The sequence below is a fragment of the Glandiceps talaboti genome, chromosome 8 (genome assembly GCF_964340395.1).
Source record: "Glandiceps talaboti chromosome 8, keGlaTala1.1, whole genome shotgun sequence".
Taxonomy (NCBI): Eukaryota; Metazoa; Hemichordata; class Enteropneusta; family Spengelidae; genus Glandiceps; species Glandiceps talaboti.
Genome location: NC_135556.1, coordinates 6077501 through 6099743, shown reverse-complemented (window position 1 = coordinate 6099743; position 22243 = coordinate 6077501). Strand labels below are relative to the sequence as shown.

Below are 22243 nucleotides of genomic sequence, written 5' to 3'. Positions count from 1 at the left end.
CTGCTGCTGTTACATTCGGAAACGCTCAGTTTGTGTAAAAACATGCTTAGTTTAGTACTCTACGTACCTGGTCCTGACCGATAATGTTGTGTTTCAGTATTCCGCCATTTTGAAATTTCAAGCTGCGCGCGCAGAAGGTGATATGTATCACTAGGCAACTAGGGACACATGTGTAATGACTTAGGGGAGGGGGGGGGGTATTATCGGTGCTAGCTATACCACTTCTGTTGAATGGACTATTCTGTAACTCCCGGCTATAACTATAACCCACCCGTAACTCTATAACTAACCCCACGGCACGGACATGATAATGCTATAAAACTAACACAACACGGATTCCAAATACACGATGTAATCTGAGAGAGATCTTCGTATCCCCACACACAAGCTAAATAAAAGAAAACTTGAAGATAAAGCTTTGCAATTGTTCTGTGATATCCCGAATTCGAAAATTAAGACGCCTGAGTGGGGATGACCTAGCCAGATTCTCAGGACTGTTGCAACCTTTGAACGCAGTGCAATGATTGATTGATTGATTGATTGATTGATTGATTGATTGATTGATTGATTGATTGATTGATTGATTGATTGATTGATTGATTGATTGATTGATTGATTGATTGATTGATTGATTGATTGATTGATTGATTGATTGATTGATTGATTGATTGATTGATTGATTGATTGATTGATTGGCTGGCTGGCTGGCTGGCTGGCTGGCTGGCTGGCTGGCTGGCTGGCTGACTGACTGACTGACTGACTGACTGACTGACTGACTGACTGACTGACTGACTGACTGATTGATTGATTGATTGCAAACACTTTAAATGTCATTGGAATAGTTGTAGTGACAGTGAAAGTGAAAGTGAATCACATAATGACAGAGACGGTGAATCTTTACCTACAAATCCTTGTAGTCAGGTTTTATGTAAGAATTGACAGAGTTGCGACTTGTTTCATTTATTTAGTTAGTTAGTTGAGACATCTACAGGATTACCCCATTTACAGACACTCAGAAATTGGACAAGACTAAAATGCATTCAATATTTACAAAACTAATAAAAAAATAAAAACATAGAAAAAGATAATATTACCGAAACTCTGTTAAATTCAACAATCAACTTTCATTTAGGACACTTTTTTTCTGAAATTACTGAGACTGGAAAATATGTCAGCGTTTTGCAAGGTATTGATAAAACGGAAGGTCCTGGGTAAAAACGAGTTTTTCCTTTGAGTAGAATTAAAACAAGCCACTTTAAAAGTGTAGTGGGAACGGAGACATTGACAAAAATATACATTGAGTTAAAAGAACCACATTCATATAAAAAGATTGCATCCAGCAATTTCCTACGAGATTGAAGACTTTGAATAATTAAAATACTGACAAAGATTTACTGTAATCAATGCAAGGCTTACTCCTTTTACCATGTAGTGGGACGATTTTCCAAAATAAAGGTAGTTGAGAAATTTATGCTGGACTCTTTCAATTTTAGTGATTAAATACTTCTGATGGGGTGACCAAACTTATGGACGATACTCTAGTTGACTCCGTACAAGCGATTTATATAAATTAATGATACAAGAACTAGTAACTGTCATGGAAATACTTGCAGGTACGCTTTATCAAACCAACTAGCTTTTTGACGTGTATTCTGAGCCTCGTGTATTCTGATGTTGTGATATGCTCGACACACTTGCGGTAAACCAAATATGACACGTCGATCATTGCAAGACAAATTGATTACTACTTCAGACTGCCTTTTGACACACACCACACGGATGTTTGCGAGGTCCTGGATTAGCATGGATCTTTCCACCCATAATTAGAAGAGATAGAATCACTTTTATTTCCAGTAAAATTTATGGTTACAAAAGAGCTGACTTTTGTTGTAAAACATTAATTTTGTCGACTCCCACCTATTTTTCGTTGGGAAAATTTGATGCCCTCCCCCCCCCCCCCCTGAGAAGCCTCCGCCCTCCCACAAGTGAAAAGTGTACACTTCCAGATGGCATCCTGGTTTCATGAAACTTTTAGAATGTCCCGTTATTATAGTACGAGGAACAGGTGACCTTATTATACAAACTTTTGGTGCTCGTCACCACCGCCATGAAATTCGACTCGGAAACATCTGTCGTGATAAGACTTGAGCCGGAGGAATGAATAATGAGATGTTTGTAGAGATGTTGCCTAGACACGTCTGCACTTGTTAAAACTCTTAGATCTAAGATGAACCTAGTCTGTTCGTACCACGCTATCAGCCTGCACACACGTCTGTACTATTATGTCTCAACATCATGGTCAGTTTGATTGGCTGCAATCCAGTCTGGTTGCTTATGTGGGAAATTGGGTAGATTAGTACAGCCGTGGTTAAGAAGCATAGGGCTGAACAACACGACGAATCTTACAGTCTATGATGAACCCAGTACCCAGTTCATTCAGAAAATGCTTTACCACGCATGATTGATTTTTGCTGAGACCAATGTGATAGATATTACCAAATGATAATCACATCGTTGATTGATTGATTGATTGATTGATTGATTGATTGATTGATTGATTGATTGATTGATTGATTGATTGATTGATTGATTGATTGATTGTGTGTGTGAGTGAGTGAGTGAGTGAGTGAGTGAGTGAGTGAGTGAGTGAGTGAGTGAGTGAGTGAGTGAGTGAGTGAGTGAGTGAGTGAGTGAGTGAGTGAGTGAGTGACTGACTGACTGACTGACTGACTGACTGAGTGACTGAGTGAGTGTGAGTGACTGAGTGACTGAGTGACTGATTAATTTACTGATATTTATTAATATTCATATATACTTATATCCCTTGGGAGTCTGCGGTTATGATGTTTACACATGAATACGACCTATATGGATATAATTATGAATTATTAATTTAGAGTAAATGAAAGCCGTCTGCGGTCGAAATTCTTTATCTTTTATATTGATGACTTGATACTCCTCTGTGTATTGGGTTGAAACAAAGCATGTAATGTATATACCTACTACTGGTACTAGACGCAATATTTACAATTCTAACAAGTTCATAAAATAATCTGCTGTCGCGAGAATGATAGCTTGCGCAACGATTAGAGGCTTTAGACGGAGTCACAAGGTTTCTGAGATGGCACCTTTTGAATGTAAGTGCACTACAAACAGTGACAAATTGTGCAATATGTCATGCAGTGTAGTCAATGCTACACCTTTACTCATACGGTGACAACATCGAACATAGCTTTGCACTCACGGGTAAAAACTATCTGTCAAAATCACAAATCTTTCCCTGACATGGGGGTTGAGTACAAAGGAAAGTACGAGGAAAATGAAATTTAGAAGTACAAGAACTGCAAGTGGTGAGGGATGTAAAGGCAATATTCGCTTGAGTTCTAATTACTGAAGTCACGGTGAACCATTTCTTTGGACATGTCGTTTGGCATAAGCTATCTGACTCAATTAATGTTCTCACCTGACTACAATGGTATAGCCCCCAAAAAACATTCCTCGAGTATCGACCAAAAATAGTTTTGATGGGTTACATTTATGTACATAAATGCGTATGTAAATTAGTCATATTAATATTCATGTACATAAACATATGCGTAAAAAATGAATAAATCATTAAATATGGATGTGTTCTTTCGATTTCTTCAATTACACCCAGTCTAAGCCTTATGTTGTCAGCTGATGTAGCTGTTGTCTTTTTTCCACAGTTGGATTCTTTTCCACCAAGATTCACATGATCCACTCCGAACACCATTTGAGGAAGTAAAGAGGAGATTTTGACAGATTTATTAGTGTCTAGATACCAACCCAAGCACGAACCTACAGTCAAGGTTGTTCCCCGGGGGTGCGTTACAAGACGTCACGACACAGCTCCGAGGTAAGACACCTTTTTCTTGCTCTAAAATTCAACATCGTTGGCCACCTTTTAAGATTAACTTGCCGTGCACGACTTCTCCGGTTGGTAACATACACCTGCTGAAACTATAATATCCCCTAAAACATATATTAACGACTTATACGATGTTTCCAGTTTGGAAGAAAAAACAAACCATGCCAATTAATAATGTAATTTTAGTGACGAAACGACAAGGTTCGTTGTTCAAGTGTAATTTCGATTGGTCTTTTGGAAATATACCATCATTTATCAAACTGTCTTTTGTTCTGTGTATAAAAGTGATATTGTACCAATTTCGTTCCATTTCCCTTGTTATTAGAGATTCGGCACACAAACGGCTTAAATCTTTGACTACATTCGCACCATGAACGGGGGCCTTTCATGAACTTATTCACATTCCTTCCACAGAAGCACTCACCATTCCAGCCATTTGTATCGTTTTAGCCCCCGTTTCTATTTTCGTTTATAGCTGAGAAAATGATGGAGTTTTTGGATCAGAACTAAAGAGATGGTGAATATAGTAAACGTATAAATAATCACTACTAAAAGTACCTTCCCATCTTGTATGTAATTGTTTAAAAAAAAACTAAATACGAATGGTATTGTCGTGAGGCGCGTAGAATAATCAGCTATCTAATTAGTAGTATTAGTATAGTGTTTCATTTGTGCATTGTGATGGTCCGTTGATTTGCTGACCACTATGTTTACCAGTCCTTGCAAATGTAAACAATATTTACCTGGCATATGCACCTATTCGTTTGGTATGGAGCCATATACATCACAGCATTAATTCCATACTTAGTAAACAATACCTACCTACCTACTACCTACTTACCCTAAGCTGAACTTTAAAAGTGCGTAAAACACACGGTTATCTGTCGGGACAACTCGACTGTCTGCAGCTTAAATGTTGGTGACAAGTTGTACCACAGGGAAACATAGTGAAAGTACGACGACCCTACTCTTGCATGATAATTCACTAGCTCGAAATAATACCGTGACAACTATCAACGTGTTGTCATGTTAAACTTGCTGCAATATCGACAATAATGCATATAATCGATTATTACATTGAATAGTATCTCTGAATATTCAAATACAGTTATGTTCCTACTCACAAGAGCTACATGCTACTAAGACGCAATAAACAATGCGAAAAACATATTAATTTGAACCCAATCTGATTAAAATACGGCTCGGTGTCTTTATTTACCTCCATTTCCATCCCTTTGTGTCGTTTGCTTTGTTCCGGTTGAAGGCGGCGATCACCCGGAACAAAATAAACGCCAAAAAGAAAGATGGAAATAGAGGTAAATAAAGACATCTAGCCGCTTTCACCACATCGGATTTTAATCAGATTGCTTTGAGCGATGTATATGTGTATATTGCAGTTTGTTTTGTGTTGATCACGTATATACTCTTATATATTGACAATTTTCACACAAGGACACAGCAAAGTGGCGACTATGACTGTCACGACAACAGTGTCATCTTTACATTTTTAGTATTTAATGCAGCACTTAATTTAGTAAAGGAGTTCGCTTCGCAGTGCGACTGGAGAAATTCAATTGATTTGAATTGTATTGACATGAATACAATTTTCATTTTGGATATTTAAAAAAATGAACTTTTTATATAACTGAAAAACGAACACACATCGTCACACAATGAATTTTATTTTTAAAGTTTGTTTTTAAATTAATGTATTTGCTCGATTGTCTGCGTTCCCTTTCAGTTCTGTACTTTACCAGTTTGAGTGTCAACGTAACCTGCCAACCAACTACACTATCATTTTATTTGCCGACATACTCTCACATATGAATATTGCCATACCCTGCCCTTGTACACGACTGTTAATTTAGTACCACAACTTATTACGACAGTGTCGTATAGTGATACATGTACTGTAATAATACAGTTTGTCTACTTCTTTGAACAAGTTCACTGTTGTATGTTTAAAAACTGCATTCAATTCACAAGGGTTTCTGTAACAAAAAACCTATCCCATTTTGAATTAAAAGCATAAAATGGTGCCATTCGGGGCCTCATTTCCACTGTAAACCTTAAAATGCCTGATTCATATCCTTCCGAAAAACGCCGAACTTCCCAAATAGATATCAGAAATTCACAAAAAATAAAGCGAGTAAGCGTGGGTAGGTGGGAATGAGAGAGAGAGAGAGAGAGAGAGAGAGAGAGAGAGAGAGAGAGAGAGAGAGAGAGAGAGAGAGAGAGAGAGAGAGAGAGAGAGAGAGAGAGAGAGAGAGAGAGAGAGAGAGTGAGTGAGAGAGAGAGAGAGAGAGAGTGAGTGAGTGAGTGAGTGAGTGAGTGAGTGAGTGAGTGAGTGAGTGAGTGAGCGAGCGAGCGAGTGAGTGAGCGAGAGTAAACCATCCTATGTACATGTTAAATTTATATCGAGTTAATGGTATCATCTTAGAATCAGAATCTGTTCAATTCCAAATGTGATGTCCTTATATACTAAAAAGTGTATCATATACACGTACGTTACACACATATCTATATGTTTCCGTTACCTTGGGATACAGTGTAAATACTTCTCAATCAAAGTTGATGCCTTGCTGCGATTATATGTCTCCATAACCGTAAAAAGACTTATATCTGCACACTTCTATTGTTGCCAGCTATTCCATGTTTTGAAACAGATCTGACACAGTGATGAAAGCGTGATAGCCCGGTGCTTACAATCTTGGTAATTCAGTCTTATATGCACAGCTTGACGATGCTAGCATACACCCCCCTCCCCCATCTCCTGTAATATGCCTGTATGATCTCGTCATATATAACCATGCTTTGTGAGAATGCTCCCTTGAATATGTTATTATCAATTCGAATGATATTTAACTATAAATTCATAGAACACGGTAACATTTGATGATTTGATATTTGTAATGTAATATCCTAACAACGTGTTGGTATAACCTCAGGCAACTACTGACATAAGTTCATTTATTTTTTATCGGATATCTGCCTACGCGTTATTAAACACGTCACTTGTATTTTTTTTCCAAATATTCTTAAATCCCATGATACTTGAGTTTAAAACTTGTTTTAATGGAGTTTGTTTATTTGTATTGGTTGAAAATATAATGAGAGACTTTGTGCAGTTAATCAATGTTTATACATGGTCACACTTTTTTTCGTGCAGGGAACGCACAATGTCACACAATAAACGTCGTTTTTTTTGTGTTTGTGTTAGTTTGTTTGTTTTGTGTTGTTGGTTGTTTTGTTGTTGTTGTTGTTGTTATTGTTGTTGGTTTTTTTTTTGTTTTTTTTTGTTTTTTTGTTGTTGTTTTTTTTTTTGGGGGGGGGGGCTGGCGTCAATGTGATTGCTCAAAGTTCTTTTTCACACGTCCAACCAAATTTCGAAAACTTTCACGCCTTCAATGATAGGTTCTGTATTTACTACTGAGATGTTGATAAGTTTAATTATTAAACATTAATTCTAATGTGATATACAGTGTTAGGTTTCCGGTAGTATTGTAATGTTCCTGAGGAGGAATTAAAATGTGGTAAGAATTATAATAAATTCATTCCGGATGTTTTAAAGCGTAGGAAATTTGTTTTGCATCTTTAGGCCGTTTTAAACTATGCTCATGTAGCACCAATTACATTAATATATTTGTCATGGTTCAATTCGCGTCCACTGAGAGTTAGCTGCAGGAGATTAGGAGAAATGTCAACTGCTAATAAATCCAATTTCATCTCTTTAAGAAAGGCGCGTGGCGTAAGAAATACAAAAAAAATCCCCGATGTTTGAAAAAATCTTAATGAATTTCTGTTAGTTCCAGCCTCACATTAATAGATCTAGAACTTGCAAATAAAAGCAGCGAGGATAGCTTTTTGCCAAAGTACTACGCGTTCTTTCAATTTCCATGGAGATTAAGAATTGCTTGAATTTCAGATATCCGTTTAGTTAGAAGATTGTTTTATTGGCTGTTATTTTGACAGGGATGTATATCGTAGCACTTTTACATTTTTGCTTATTTTTTCAATTGCGTCGGCGTGTTTGTCAATCAAGGCCCCCCTGCTACAATTCCTATTTGCCGATTAGATGGAATGTATATAATTAATTCAACATCATATCTCGAAATATAAAATAAACAATGTCTTTTAAAGGGACATGAGCTAAGTTTGAGTGGCAAATTTTCCTGCATATTTAAAATGTACTCACAGTATTCTACTGACATATACTTAACCATCACTTGCAATTGACTGAACTCAAACCTTAGATAACTTATAAAATGAACTGTGACGTCACTGCTTATACGTATAAAATGTGGAGGAAATCCCCACAATGAAATCAATTGTTCTAACAGCACCAAAAGACAACTGTAATGTCATAGAAGACATGTATATCGACATTAACATTATACTAGAAGTTTTTTGAAAGAATTTTCAGAAGAATAAAAAAGCTTATAAATAACGGTAATAGCGTAGCTTTGTGTGATAAACAAATCTAATTGCATTGACGATGGATAAGCTAAACTGCTATCCATAAAGAATTAAAAGAAACAAGTTTAGCATGTTTTCTGTTTTGTTTTTATAAATTACTATATATCTTGCGTTTACTATATTTTTGAAAAGGTGTAATCAGTGTGGGGATGCTATGTAAATTTCTAGGGAGTCATGGTCGAGATTGAGGTGAGCATTATTATACGTACACATATGGACATTTGGCGACTGGTTGGAAACCTCAATGTATTCATTCGACCTCACCTCCTCTCAAATGTGCTATATAATATTTGTAAGTGTGTATGGCACTAGCATCATATAAGGTCTAAACCATTGTTTGGTTCCGGTTACCCGACCCCCACCTAGCTTTTCCCTGCCGACCCTAAACTTTTGTTTACGTATTCTAGAAAAATAAAATAAAATCGCGAAATTTATGAAGTCTCTCGAGAAATAGTGGATGCGGAAACTGACATCAACGTAAAAAGACAATAATTATAAAACTTGTCTTCCAATCTGTAATGGCTGTACATCTGATGAGAAGAAACCAATAACACAGAGACCATATGGAAAACAACGTCAAACATAACTACCTGAACTAGCTATAGCTAGACACTCACATATGGAATAAAAAATTAAAAATTCTACCTACCTACCTACCTATTCTAAAATTGAGCGTAATCGAAACCACACAACTTTTTAAAGGCTTAATACTGACTGGCTTTTAGCAATTTTTAAATCACTTTACATGCCTGTGGTGTTGTCCGTGACTGTAGTCAGTTTCTCTTTTCAAATTAGACTCCCCGTGATTTCTATGGAAAATCAATCTTCACAAAATGACGCTGATTTCAAAAGAAATACACAAGTTGATTGACCTAGATATCTGAAATTAAATGTGGTGTTTGATCGGCCAAGTATAGCGGTTCAGTTTGTGTACATGGAGGAGGGGGTTTCATACACAACTTCGATGATACTTCAAAATAGATATCTGATCCAACACACGCCATCGATTGTGCTCTTATGTGAGTCATTTCTAGATATTTTGTTAAGACGTCAATGTTTCTTTGTTATTTTGACAAATTTACATGGTCCGTTTTAGCTGCAGTAAAACCCTCCGGTATTTTTATGATACTGATTCAAGAAATCCACTAAGGTCTTTGCTTCTTTGCGATCCTCGACAGATTAAAAACGGAAAAGAAAATTGACCAAATTAACGCAAAAATACATGGTAAAATGATGAAAATTATATTAAGTCTGGACAAAAATCAAAACTGCAATTATCAGTGCCTGGGCCTTTCTCAGATCCACTGGGTCAGCAACTCCATAGAAAAACGATGCACACCATACCACAACCCAACAAGTACATAGCAACACCAAAAAGTGACTCTGCTAGGATAGTTTGGAAACGTATACATTATTTGACTTTTTAAACAGCACATCGCACGCCTATACCTCGTGTATTTTTTGTCAAAGTTACTATATAATTTGGATCAATATGTTTACTTAAGGCTTATCTTCAAATGGTGGGTGACAAAGAAGGTTAGTTTCGAAAACTTTCAATGACTATTTTCTTCTAAGAGGACTAAACAACGTGTACTTTAAAGTGATATACATTGTCAATCTTATTATTCGAAGACCTTTTATCTTAAAAGGTAGAAATACTCCGTGTTTGAGTGATGCCTACAACGGAAATCCATATCACTTGCAGGCTTTGTGTCATTAGTATTTAGAACCCTGTCGTATGTGTACATTTCCGCTTACGTAAGTGAATACCATAGCGAAATAGAATGACCCTAAAAATGATAATTTACATGAATAATCCATCTGGAATATTTTTGGAAGTGCGCATTTCATTTTGTCTGCCATATAAAAAAGAATGAAATCCTAACAGAGTTTCTTTTTCAAAGAAAAGAAAGGTATTTTTTCATTCGAGTTTATTTACCAGGATAATGGCTTAACATGAGTTATGTTTACATGTACTTTTTAGGAAAGTAATCTCATTCTCAGACAAGCTGGTATTGAATGAAAATGATACAACATGTTAATATTTATGCAGACAAAATAATCAATTATGAATGGCTAGCATCGGCTTTAGATCGACATCTTTTGTAGGTGTAGGATTTCTACAAAATACAATCAACTGTTATTTCTTTGGGGGCTTTCTGTGGCAACGCCAACGTTAGCCGATTTGTATGTATGACAGGAAGTCGAATTAACCATTTATTATTGATACCATCACGAATAATAGATCAAAGGCTTCCAGAAATGTATACTTCTGGCGGTGTGTGGTAATACTTAGCTTAATTGAATACATTAATTTATTTGCCAGATATCTTGTGTAGTCTAAAGATCTTTACATACAATCATTCATGCGTACAATAAATGAGCTCACATTCGATACATTTATTATCAATCCACCCTTTTAAAGTTATATGATGCAACCCCTACCCTCCCCCCCCCCTTTTCCCGCTGACTCACATGTTCTTCGCAGTAGCTACCCTCGTAGCCAAATTAAAGTATCGTTGTACAACCCCTGAAACCACTGGATTTAATACGAGCAGTGACTAGTGGCACACCGAAGGTGTGGAAGCTAAAAAGAAAGACGTGAAAAGAAGCGGAAGTGCGTATGAATAGATTTAACAGTTAGGCCTAAAAACAAATTGTGTGGTTCCAATTACGTTCAATTTTATAATAGGTGGGGTAGGTAGATTTTAAAATAAATTCATGTGTGAGTGAGTGTCCAAGTTCAGGTAGTTATGTTTTCCGTTGTCTTCCCATATGGCCTCTGTGTTATTGGTTTCTTCCCATCAGATGTACAGCCATTACAGATTAGAAAACAGTTTTATATTGTCTTTTTAAGTTGACGTCAGTTTACTATTTCTTGCGAGACTTCACAATTTTCACGATTTTTTAAATACTTTTTTCTCGAATACGTCAAAAAAAAGATTGGGGTCTGCGGTGAAAAACTAGGTGGGTTCGGGTAACCGGAACCAAACCATTTTCTTTTAGACCTTAGGTCAAATAACAAAACTGTTTGTTTCCGATAACCTGACCGATTCCAAACATTTTTTAAACAAAAAGTAAGAAATTTTTCGCCTTCTTGACCTCTTGACCGTGCACGTCTGTTTCCATACCGATGTCTGTACATATTTCATCAAACTGTCATAGAAGCTGTATTCGAGATCTGACCGACATTTTGTTTGTTTTGGGGTTGAAACAATATTTTTTAAAACAATTAAAAAGATACAATAATTTAAATAAAATCCCGACCTACCTAACCGATATTCTGAGACCTTGTTTTCTGAAACGCACGATTGTTATTTTTACGCCTTACCATGTTATACAGATAATAAAGGTGTTTTCACTATCCAGTCCTGCAGGGTTCAAAGTTCGCAGTCCTTTGTGATATATATATATATATATATATATATATATATATATATATATATATATATATATATATATATATATATATATATATATATATATATAACTCGGTGAGTATCAATCTGCTAAGACAGTGCTCTATACCGCAGTGGCAGAGCGTAATAGTTTTGGTAGTACTGGAACTCTTTCTTGGTTGTAACTCGGAGTTTCACGCATTGTGCGATCATCAGACAACTCTGAGTCAGTTGTTTTATATATATAAAACTGTACAAGCATACAATTGAAAGCTATACGAACGTATTTTTGGCATCTTCAAATATATTAGTATACTTGAGAAAGTGACATTACTATAACAACTATAAACTACCAAGTAAAACCCCATTTACTGATGTTTTTCAGACTTGCAAGACATCAACTTTTCTTTGGAGAGTATGATATAGGGATGACAAGCCTAGCAGCTAAGCTTGTTATTTTATTGATCTTTATTGAATCTAACAAAGTGTTGTAAGTACAGACACTGTCTGATTATTACGAGTACCCAAGGGATCCCCTGTCCCGACTTCTTCACAGTATTAAAGTTGAACTACCGTCCTGACAGTTATATAGCATGCTTTTTAGGTTATACGGAAGCGCCTAATGCGGAAACATTGCATACTATCAGAGGAAGACAATTCTACTGGTCGGCATATGCAATCTCCCCACAGTTGCATGAATCTTTGAATGTAATTAACTCGGAACACGGTTAACGAAAATGTTCAATTACTATTGGAAACCGATTTAGAGGTCATCATGCATGTACATCAGTGTGAGCCTCTTTGTCTAATTTATAAGAGCTAGGGAGTCTTCAGTGATAATAAATTGGGAGGACCGGACGTATTAGGGGGTCAATTTTTACAAATCGGTTCTTGAGAAAGGGTCATATTTTAAATAATGGAATGGGAGGTGTTGGGGTTCACATTTTACTTTATCACATTGTATTATTTAAACTTTGCATTATTTTGTGATTTTGGCACCCAATTGGTTCCTGGTGTCACTGCTGCAACATCCCATCACTGCCACCATTGTAATAAATAAGTAACACAACAAAATAAACATTTTCTTTACCCAACTCCCAAAACTGTTATGGCCTCGTTTATGTTGGAACCCAAGGTGAACTCAGTGAATTCTCTTTGTCATTATCATTATAATGGAAATTGAAGTTTGGATTTTGATGTCGAAAGTACAGCTCTGTTTACAAATTCAGGGCCATTCTTTCCATAGCAAATTGTCGCTTCAAAATGAATTGCGGAATAACGCTAGTGTCAGTGTGCAATGAGATAGTTATATCAAACAACATTTTAACCAAAGACAACGTCGAACACAATTATTGAAAGAAATATCTTCAAATAGTGGATCTTAAACTGCGTACCTAGTTTAATAGTTTTTCAGGGCCACCAAATATTCCAAAAAGAGATCTGCCGTTTATCAGCATGAAATGTTTTATAATAACGAACAAGATGTAAATGAGATCGAGCGCATCTTCGGAGTCACGAGTCACTGCATGCAACATAGCAGGCAACCTCACGTTGAACGACTTTTTCCGTCTTTTTTTTTTAGTTTCACTCGCTGACATTATAATTGCGACTTGCTATCTTCAAATGAAGGGGATTTTCAAGACTACTCGCAGAAAATGCACAGTGCATGTGCGCACTTCTTTTGTACTTCCCCGCGCAAAATTTTTTTAATTTGCTGCAAAAAAATGTTACAATTTTTAACTGGACACATTTTAATTCAAAGTTAAGCCAGCGTACAATAGCGATATAAGATACATATTAGCCATGAGTCAGTGTACAGTCACTTTAGTGAACTATCCATTGAAATCGCGCATGCTAGGAATCGTCATGTAAATAACGATTTTAATTGCATCGCTATGTATTCAAAAAGTAACTTTTTTCTTTCTTTTTTTTCCAAAATCTCGGGGGGGGGGGGCAGCTGCCCCCCTTGCCCCCCCCCCCCACAGGCTAAGGCACTGAAACGTATTGTCTTTGAACCGAGAGTATTGATTGTAGATCTTGTTCGTTCTACGTCACGACAACCCGTGTCTACGTCACTCGTTCTGTGGTGCTTAAAATATGAGTCAAAATGTGCTAAATCGCCATTATTTTTCCCGATTTTGCATGAATTATTGAGGAGGTATAATTATGTTATTCACCAATAGTTTTCTTCAGTCAGGATTAAAATACCCCGGCGGTTACATAAGTTACTGTTTGTCACTTCTCGTCTAGCGACTTGAAGTGACAAGGTTCCTCATGTCACTTCTATTTTCCTTGGCCGAACGAAGACATATATTTGGAAGTATTATTTAAAATAATAAAAGTGAAATCGTATTCTTATTCATACAATCTCATAAGGTATTGTTATTGGACACTGTCTCTGCTTAATTCTTCTATTTGTGTTTATAGATTGGAGTAAAACATTTCAAAATACAATTCACTATGTCAAAATATAGTCGGAAAGGGTTACTCTGGCAAGGGTATTCCATAATGTTACAACTTTAAACCGCCCCCACCCCCTTCCAAAGTCGCAGAGGGGGAAGAAAATAGTTGGGGGAAGATCGACATCCTCAGGCGTTCTAACAAAACTGAAATTGTGTTGAGAACATTAAAGACATAATCTTAAGATCATGAAATAGGTTAGTCTATAAAGTACAACATAGACATAACGACTCTTTTAGACATACCCAAGTAACTCATCAATAGTAATGGGCCCTGTTGGTGACAATAGTCTACTCGAAAAAAGCCGGAGATCACGACATCGGGACATTAGTGTTAAACGGGTACCGTGTGACATTTAGAAGTCATAATTTATTTCTACAGAGGTGGGTGTATATGTGTAGATTAATGTCAAATTTTCACCTTCAGGATATCATTAGAAATGAAACTTTCCATTCTCCTGTGGCTTGAACTACTGAAAATCTAATGTTTTCAATTTTCCCATGTCTTCAGTTATCTGCACGACAAAAGTTATGAAGTCGGCGAATACTTGTTGCGATATAGTAACGATTTTAGTTAACCTTTATCGGTTCTCTCGCATCAAAGTAATTCATTGAATGCCAATCGATGTTAGGGATTGGTCAGTTTCTTCGGCCTAGGGGGGGGGGTGGCGGTGGATTGGTATTGGGGTCACCCCGTTTTTGAAATTGGCAGTAGGGGGGGGGGGTCATGATGTGTTGAAAATTGTGGAGGGAGGGGGGGGGACATTGTGTTTTGGATTGTAATGGAATCAAAAAATCCCTTTCGACAATGCCATATAGCCTTGTCTGTGTAAATGTAAAATTTGAATATATGTTCTTGTCCCTGTTTCTTACATCAATTCTGTAATATTACTTCACGTAAGAGTTCAAACATAATTATACATATACATACATATATATTACCTAGCTACCACACTAGTTAAAGAACATGTCGTGTAAATGATTGGCTGTTTCACAATGAATGCTTATTGCACTTTGGGGCAAAGGTGAAGTTGTTCGTAATGGTAATCTTCATCATTAGATAATCTAAATTGTTCTATTCTTCAGTATGAACTTGTCAGAAGGGATTAATACACTTTCTATTTTGGACACTACATGTTATTGACATTACAAACACCACATCTCATCAGATTCCAGTTTCTATTAAACACTAGGTATGACCACATAAAGTTCTCTAACATACCAGTGATTTTACTATACATGCAATATTAATGCCCTTATACCAATGTTACAGGCTCAATTTTATGTGACACGAGAAACTCATTCAAACCTTACATTTACGTTAGCTTTTCAAAAGCTTGGAAATATTACCTAAAAGGCTATGAATAACCTAAAAATTGCCTTAATAGAAACAAAAAATTTCGAATCTGCCAGGGGAAAATCCCAAGGACTCCCTCACCCCAGAGGTCACCCATGCATTCAACAAACAATCACATACAACAACCTTTTTACTGTCATAATGGTATTAAACTTTTCTTAAATATGTTCACCCTATGCTAATTTGAGATGATCTTGTCTTTTAAAGATGTGAAATGTTTGCCAAGATAGTCCAAAATTGTCTTAAACTCAAAATCTCCCCTACCAATGATACTACCATTAGATGTGCTGACCTTTACTAAAATGATGCCATTTAACTTTTTAAGAACATATTGCAACCCTATGTAAGTTATAAAGAATAGTTACTGATACTTAGAGGTTATTGCCTGAAAGTGTCTGAATAGTCACAAAATTGACTTTCTTTTCAGAGTAAAAAACCTCTAGGGCTTCTAGGGGGAGATCCCCTAGGACCCCCCCCCCCCGCATGGGATGTACACATCCCAGTCTCAAGCTCTTCCCCTACCTCTTACTTTCAAGATACTATCAAACTATATTTCAAAAATATTTCAACCCTATGAAGTTGCTTTTTACATGTTGGTGCCGTCTTGTAAAGTTTGGAAATTATTTTCTGAAAATGTCTGAATAATCTCAAAATTGACTTTTTAGAGTTAAAAACCTCCTGGGCTTCTAAGGGGGATTCCTTAGGACCCCCCATAATAGATGTACATATTCCCTTCTCAAGCGTTCCCCCACCTTTCATTGTCTAGATGCTATTAAACTACTTTTGGATTTACCCTGTGTAGTCAATAATCATAATTATGATAGTGCTAACCCGGGATCTTATATAGTAGATGCAAGACAGTCACGATAAAAATACCTGTCATGTGAATACTATATATGGGGGGGGGGGGGGGAATCATGTTTTAGAATTAAGTGATAGGGGTCAGCCTGTTTTGATTTTATAGATGGGGGTCAGTGACTTTTTGTCGGCCCGATTTAAGAATCCACCACCCCAGGCTGGAGAAACTGACCGGTCCCTTAATCAACCCGCGGTAATGGGTGCTAGTATGGTCGTGACATCACCTTGAAGAGTGACTTGGCATTTTCGTCTTTAGGTCTCGACCCCTGACACACGCCATTTCAAAATGAGATTTCATCAATTGTATATGCAGGTGTTTCTCCTCATAACTGTCTTGTTTTCTACATATAGCATAGTCACCCTTTACATAAACTATGTTTTTTCATGTGCACTCTCCCTGTCAACCGGTATAACCTACATGTACATCGCAACATACATACATACATACATACATACATACATACATATACTTTTCACACATATAACCGTTAATCACGCGCGGTTGTCGTTCTGTTCCATAAAATTCAGATATATTCAGGTGTTTACCTAAGATGTCTTGCCTATAAATACCTTGAAAAAGAAGTTTTATTCGAAACGTCGGATTTTACATCTATTTATTCGGACTGTCTCACAAGTTCCAAATACATTTATTTCTACTATTTCTACATACATACATACATACATACATACAGACAGACAGACAGACAGACAGACAGACAGACAGACAGACAGACAGACAGACAGACAGACAGACAGACAGACGCACGCACGCACGCACACGCAGACAGACAGACAGACAGACAGACAGACAGACAGACAGACGAACAGAGATGGACGCGTGCACCCACACACCTTCTTGTAAAGGTAATCGGCAATACAGGAATCAGCTTCTTCTACTCATTTAAGACGCCTGTCAGTTACATACATGGATTTAATGTGACATTTACATCGACACAACTCCATCGAAATTGTCTTAAGAACTTTGATGCCCTTAATTGTACTTACCAAAATTGAATCCATGACTCAATTAAAAGAAATGCCCGCTAAAACATGTTTTTAATCACCTCACGGGTCAGTATCAACGTCATTATAGAAAATGGCAATGGATGTTGGAAGCTTCGAGAAAGCCGGAAATGAAAAGCTGTATTTCACGACGAAAGAAATACTGTCGGATAATCCGTACATAATTACCATTATGGCCAGTGGTCTTTTAATAAAGTGACGAAACCTTCAAATATCTTATCCGATTTGTTTACCTGCTTTGTATATAAGAATATACAATAGTTATACTCGCTGTTATCTTTACAATGAATTGAAATAAGAAAATTGTACATTTGCAAATATTTTATTACGCTTTTGATTAATACATGAGTCTCGATTTTTTTCTACTTCTGGCTAAGATTTCATTGATAAAATGTCACAAGGTGTGTTACGCTGCCAAGTATACAGTATTATTTGATGATTTGTGCAGATAATGGGACAGACAGTTCAATCCTTGTCTAGGAATATACACTTAGAAGGGTGCTTGTTAAACAAGCTATTTAAAATCTCGAAGTCGACATTTGATCTGGAAAGCCTTCTTCAATGAATAGTTAGTGGTAATGCATATGTAAACCTTTTCCCGTGTCAATCTAACATTCAAACTCTCTACGATGGCTTTTTTAAATTTACAGTCAGACGATTTCACTTATGAGTGTGTATATTACCTTTAAAATGTACATTAACAAATATGCAATAAATCAAAAACTGATGCATACTATACCAAATCTAATCAGCTAGAGTATCCTTTTCTCTGACATTCTTCACAAGTGTCATACATTTTAGTGATTTTTAGACTAATACGGCAGACGTCAGTTTCGTTTCCTGCAGTTTAAGAAAATAATGATTGGAAAATTCGAAATGCCAATTTAATGGTATGAAACTATGGCATTGATTTGATGATTAGAATGGTTAATGTTTTGTCAGCACAGATCTTGTATCTGACATGATGCTTCAAGCATTTAGTGGTTTATTTGAATGCAACTGTATATGAAGCTAAATTTGTATCATCAGTTTAGTATATTATCACCTTGTCACTGCTAGGAAGTACCTAGATGCTGGAGAGAAGACTTCTGTACAGTAGATCCCATAACTAAGTAAGAACGTTTCGGGATCCAATTTGTTAGGAAGCCAAAGCAGCTTAAATTACCCAAAACTGTTCCTTGTTAAAGTTTGTTTCCAGCCCTTTTGGAATTTAAAAAAAATGAAATTTGGGGGTTCATCATGTTGAATTTTAGGGCAATCAACAACCTTTTATTTATATAGTAATAAAACAACTTGAGGTAGTCGACGTCGAGTCATTGAAGTCTCAAAGGGTTAGCGTGTAATGTCATTTCGACCTTCATTTTAACAATATGCATGGCGATTCTGGATCTTCTTTTACAAAGTGACAATGTGACTTTACAGATGTTATTTTTGAGGTATATTTCAAAGGTAGTGCAGTTTGCAAGAGACTTGAATTAAAACACTATTGTACATAGTCTTTGCGATAGTGTGGTATACACAAAAGTATGTTGAGATAGATTACTATACTCTTAAAAAAATATGTACAATGCGTCAGTGCATTCATTGGATAGGTTACATATGTGACTTTGAACGGGAGAGATATTCCCAGCTTAACCATCGTTATTAAATGATCGGAGCGTAAACACGCATGTGACCTACGTTGTACCCATCCAATTATTCATCATGCCGCAATGATGATTAGTTCATCAAGGCCATCGAATATCAACATATATGGACCACTGAACAGACAAGCACACATGGACACAAAGTTACACGTACCTAATTATGCAAAGATATGCCCACTTTAATTGTGCAACATCATACATACTACACCTTTCCAAATACATCACTTACCCTCGTAGTAGAACACGTCATAAGCATAATTATCTCTACAACTTCTCCACTGAAATCAAGGTACAAAATACACATGCATAGTACTTACTAACATATGTGTATAAGCAAAGAAGGGCGTGTCTGAAACTGCGCAGGGGTATTCAAAAAGAATTGTTAATATAAAATTTATCTCATAAAATGTTATTTCTATATTATTTACGAATTTTTTATTAAAGCTGTACCAGTTACTATACATTTGGCTATTTCATGTAGTACTTGTAGTTGCAATAACACAAATAGTTGCAATATGAAAGAAAAGTAAGGACCAGACAACTACAGAGTTACAGATTTTGCCCCCTTATTATCAGGATTGTATGCGCTTAGGGACGATCACACAATATCACACAGGCTGAATAAACGAACTTCTGGCGTCAGTGCAATTGCTAGCTGAACTTCATTTTCGCACTTCAAACCAAATTTCGAAAACGTTCACGCCTTCAAGGATAACAGGTTCTGTATTTACTACTGAGATGTTAATAAGTTGATTACAATTTACTTCTAATATGATATACAGTGCTGGGTTTCCGGTAGTATTTTACCATGTGTTTACATGCCATCAAGTTTTCACATTGTATCGATCATTGTGGTGAGACCGCTACAATTTTCATTATCGTTTACAGTACTACATATACTTGTCGATGTCGCACTTGTGAACGTTCGTTTCGGAGGAGGAGGGAGGGAGATTTTGTCCTAAGCGAACGAAGTTGCTAGGACTTAAATAGGACACAGCCAGCTGCTGCCAGCCACATCGCGAATATGTTTAATGTGAACTTAGATAAACATGGATTTGAATTTATTTGTCAAAGTACATGAATAAATGAAAAAAATTATATGTTAAAACTATAAATTTGTGGTGTAATAAATTGTATAGGAATAAATATTCGTATCTCAAAATCTAATTATGTATGATAATCAACCCAGTTGTATAATTGGGGATATGATAAGATAGAGGTTGCAATATTAATTTGAATGAAGCACATCCAGAGGCTGCAATGGATTGTAGGCTCCCCGTGGAATTGCGAAAGTATAAAGGAATGTTGTGCCGCTACAGATCCGTGCCAGAGGTAGTAATTATATAACGCTTAGGGCACAGAGTGGAAAAGTGCTATATACAAAAACTAACATTACTATTATTATTATCAACATTATCGAAAGTAATGTTCAAAGAACAACACAACAAGAAAATAACTACTGCAAAACAATGGAATAATGTAAACCACGCAAAATGAATTGTGACATTATTATTGATTAGGCAACATATCTATATTTTCCCCTCAATTTACGTAAATAAGAATCGCTATATATGCAAATTTCACCTTTAGTGATTACATTTACTTATTATATATGTTGAGGATAGGATATCGTCGTGGGTCTGTTTCAATCCCTGGATATAAATACCGGTCTGAGAAAGGTGGGTTTGTTCTTATACATCCATAAAAAAGTATCAAACTACCTTTCAAAGCGAATATTGAAGTAATAATAGGTGCAAACAGTCCCTGGAGAAACAGGTACATCAAATTTCCAGCAATCGACCCTTTGACAATATTTACAATATATAACTTTGCCAATATTTACAATATATAACTTTGCCAATATTTACAATATATAACCGTGTTGAGCATTTGAAGTAAGCATCATACAACACATTTTTTATTACAAGTTCTAGACGCATCACGAGGTATCTTTAGAATCTTTACATGAATAATATTTACGCACCCACTTGAAATTCGTTTAGAGCACCTTTGAATTCCAAATTACCGATATCCGTATCTCAAAATCAGTAGCTATGACACTGTTAACATTATAACTGCGCTATGCATTCCAAAAGGCAAACTTCCAGTAAAACCGATAGTTTTCATCGAAATTGACTTGTTTTTTATTAGAAATTCTTGATAGTCTATCAAATTAAGAAAAGTTCGAAAAAAACTTAAAGCAAACATTTGTTATTTGGCTAATGAAAGAGAGCATTTTTTTTAAATTTACGTCCGTTCGACCGTCCGTCTTTGCAAAGATATTAGATTGCATAGAAGATGGATTGGTATGACAGAAATAGATGATTCAGAATCTGAATGCTCATGACGTGAACATTATATATGTCTATCCCTCTTAGTAATCTTACTAATTAACTGTGTTGAGGTTGTTTAGTTAAAGTCCCTGACCTGTTCACTACATTAATGGTTATTTCAGGAAATAGCTTCGTGGTCTATTTAATATAATTACAATTTGTGAGCACAATTTGTGAGTGACAGTAAATACGTCCCGGTAGAAGGCAAGTGACGCCTTACAGTCTGCACTCTATGCTGCTTTTATGTCAGAATATATTTTTATGTGCGACATATAATCAGTTCAGATGAAATACATTTCTGAAAAATTGATCATATTTCTGTTTGTCAATCCACTTTACACCAAAATATCGTTCGGTCGATCTGATTTTATGTTGGAAAACATATGATGTGTTTCTATATGGTTATGTTGTTAAAACAAGACAGCATACTGGGTAATCCTTATTTGTATTTCGTAATGTTTAATAGTTTAAATTTCATATTTGGTCAATGTATCTTCCGTCTCAAAGAACAGTTTAAGTCTCTAATAACTACTATGGAATGGACGGTTAACATACCTATTTTGCAGTTCTTATATATTTCATCCACTAGACTTCCTCTTTTCCCGTTCCATTATTCCACCAAAACATGAACTATCCAGTAATCCCATTCTCTTATTTAGATATTGTTTCATTCCCTTAAAGTAGTTTATAACCCATTTACTCAAACGCAAATACTTACACAAAAGCGTACATTCATTTGCCCCGTTATTCTCTACGACTTATTTACTCGTTTTCGTTGATTGGTTGGTTGATCGATCGAATAAT

The 22243-nt window shown here is 36.1% G+C and overlaps 2 protein-coding genes across 2 annotated transcripts in view; one reads left to right on the top strand and one right to left on the bottom strand.

The window, feature by feature from the left end:
* Positions 1-96, bottom strand: part of LOC144438521 (TBC1 domain family member 19-like) — a 145310-nt gene extending 145214 nt beyond the window's left edge. The window contains exon 1 of the mRNA XM_078127581.1: positions 68-96. The gene's annotated coding sequence lies outside the window, so the exon portion shown is untranslated. The remainder of the gene's footprint in view (positions 1-67) is intronic.
* LOC144438522 (cholecystokinin receptor type A-like) overlaps positions 1-22243 on the top strand; it is a 124364-nt gene that overhangs the window by 53397 nt on the left and 48724 nt on the right. The window contains exon 2 of the mRNA XM_078127582.1: positions 3708-3877. The gene's annotated coding sequence lies outside the window, so the exon portion shown is untranslated. The remainder of the gene's footprint in view (positions 1-3707; positions 3878-22243) is intronic.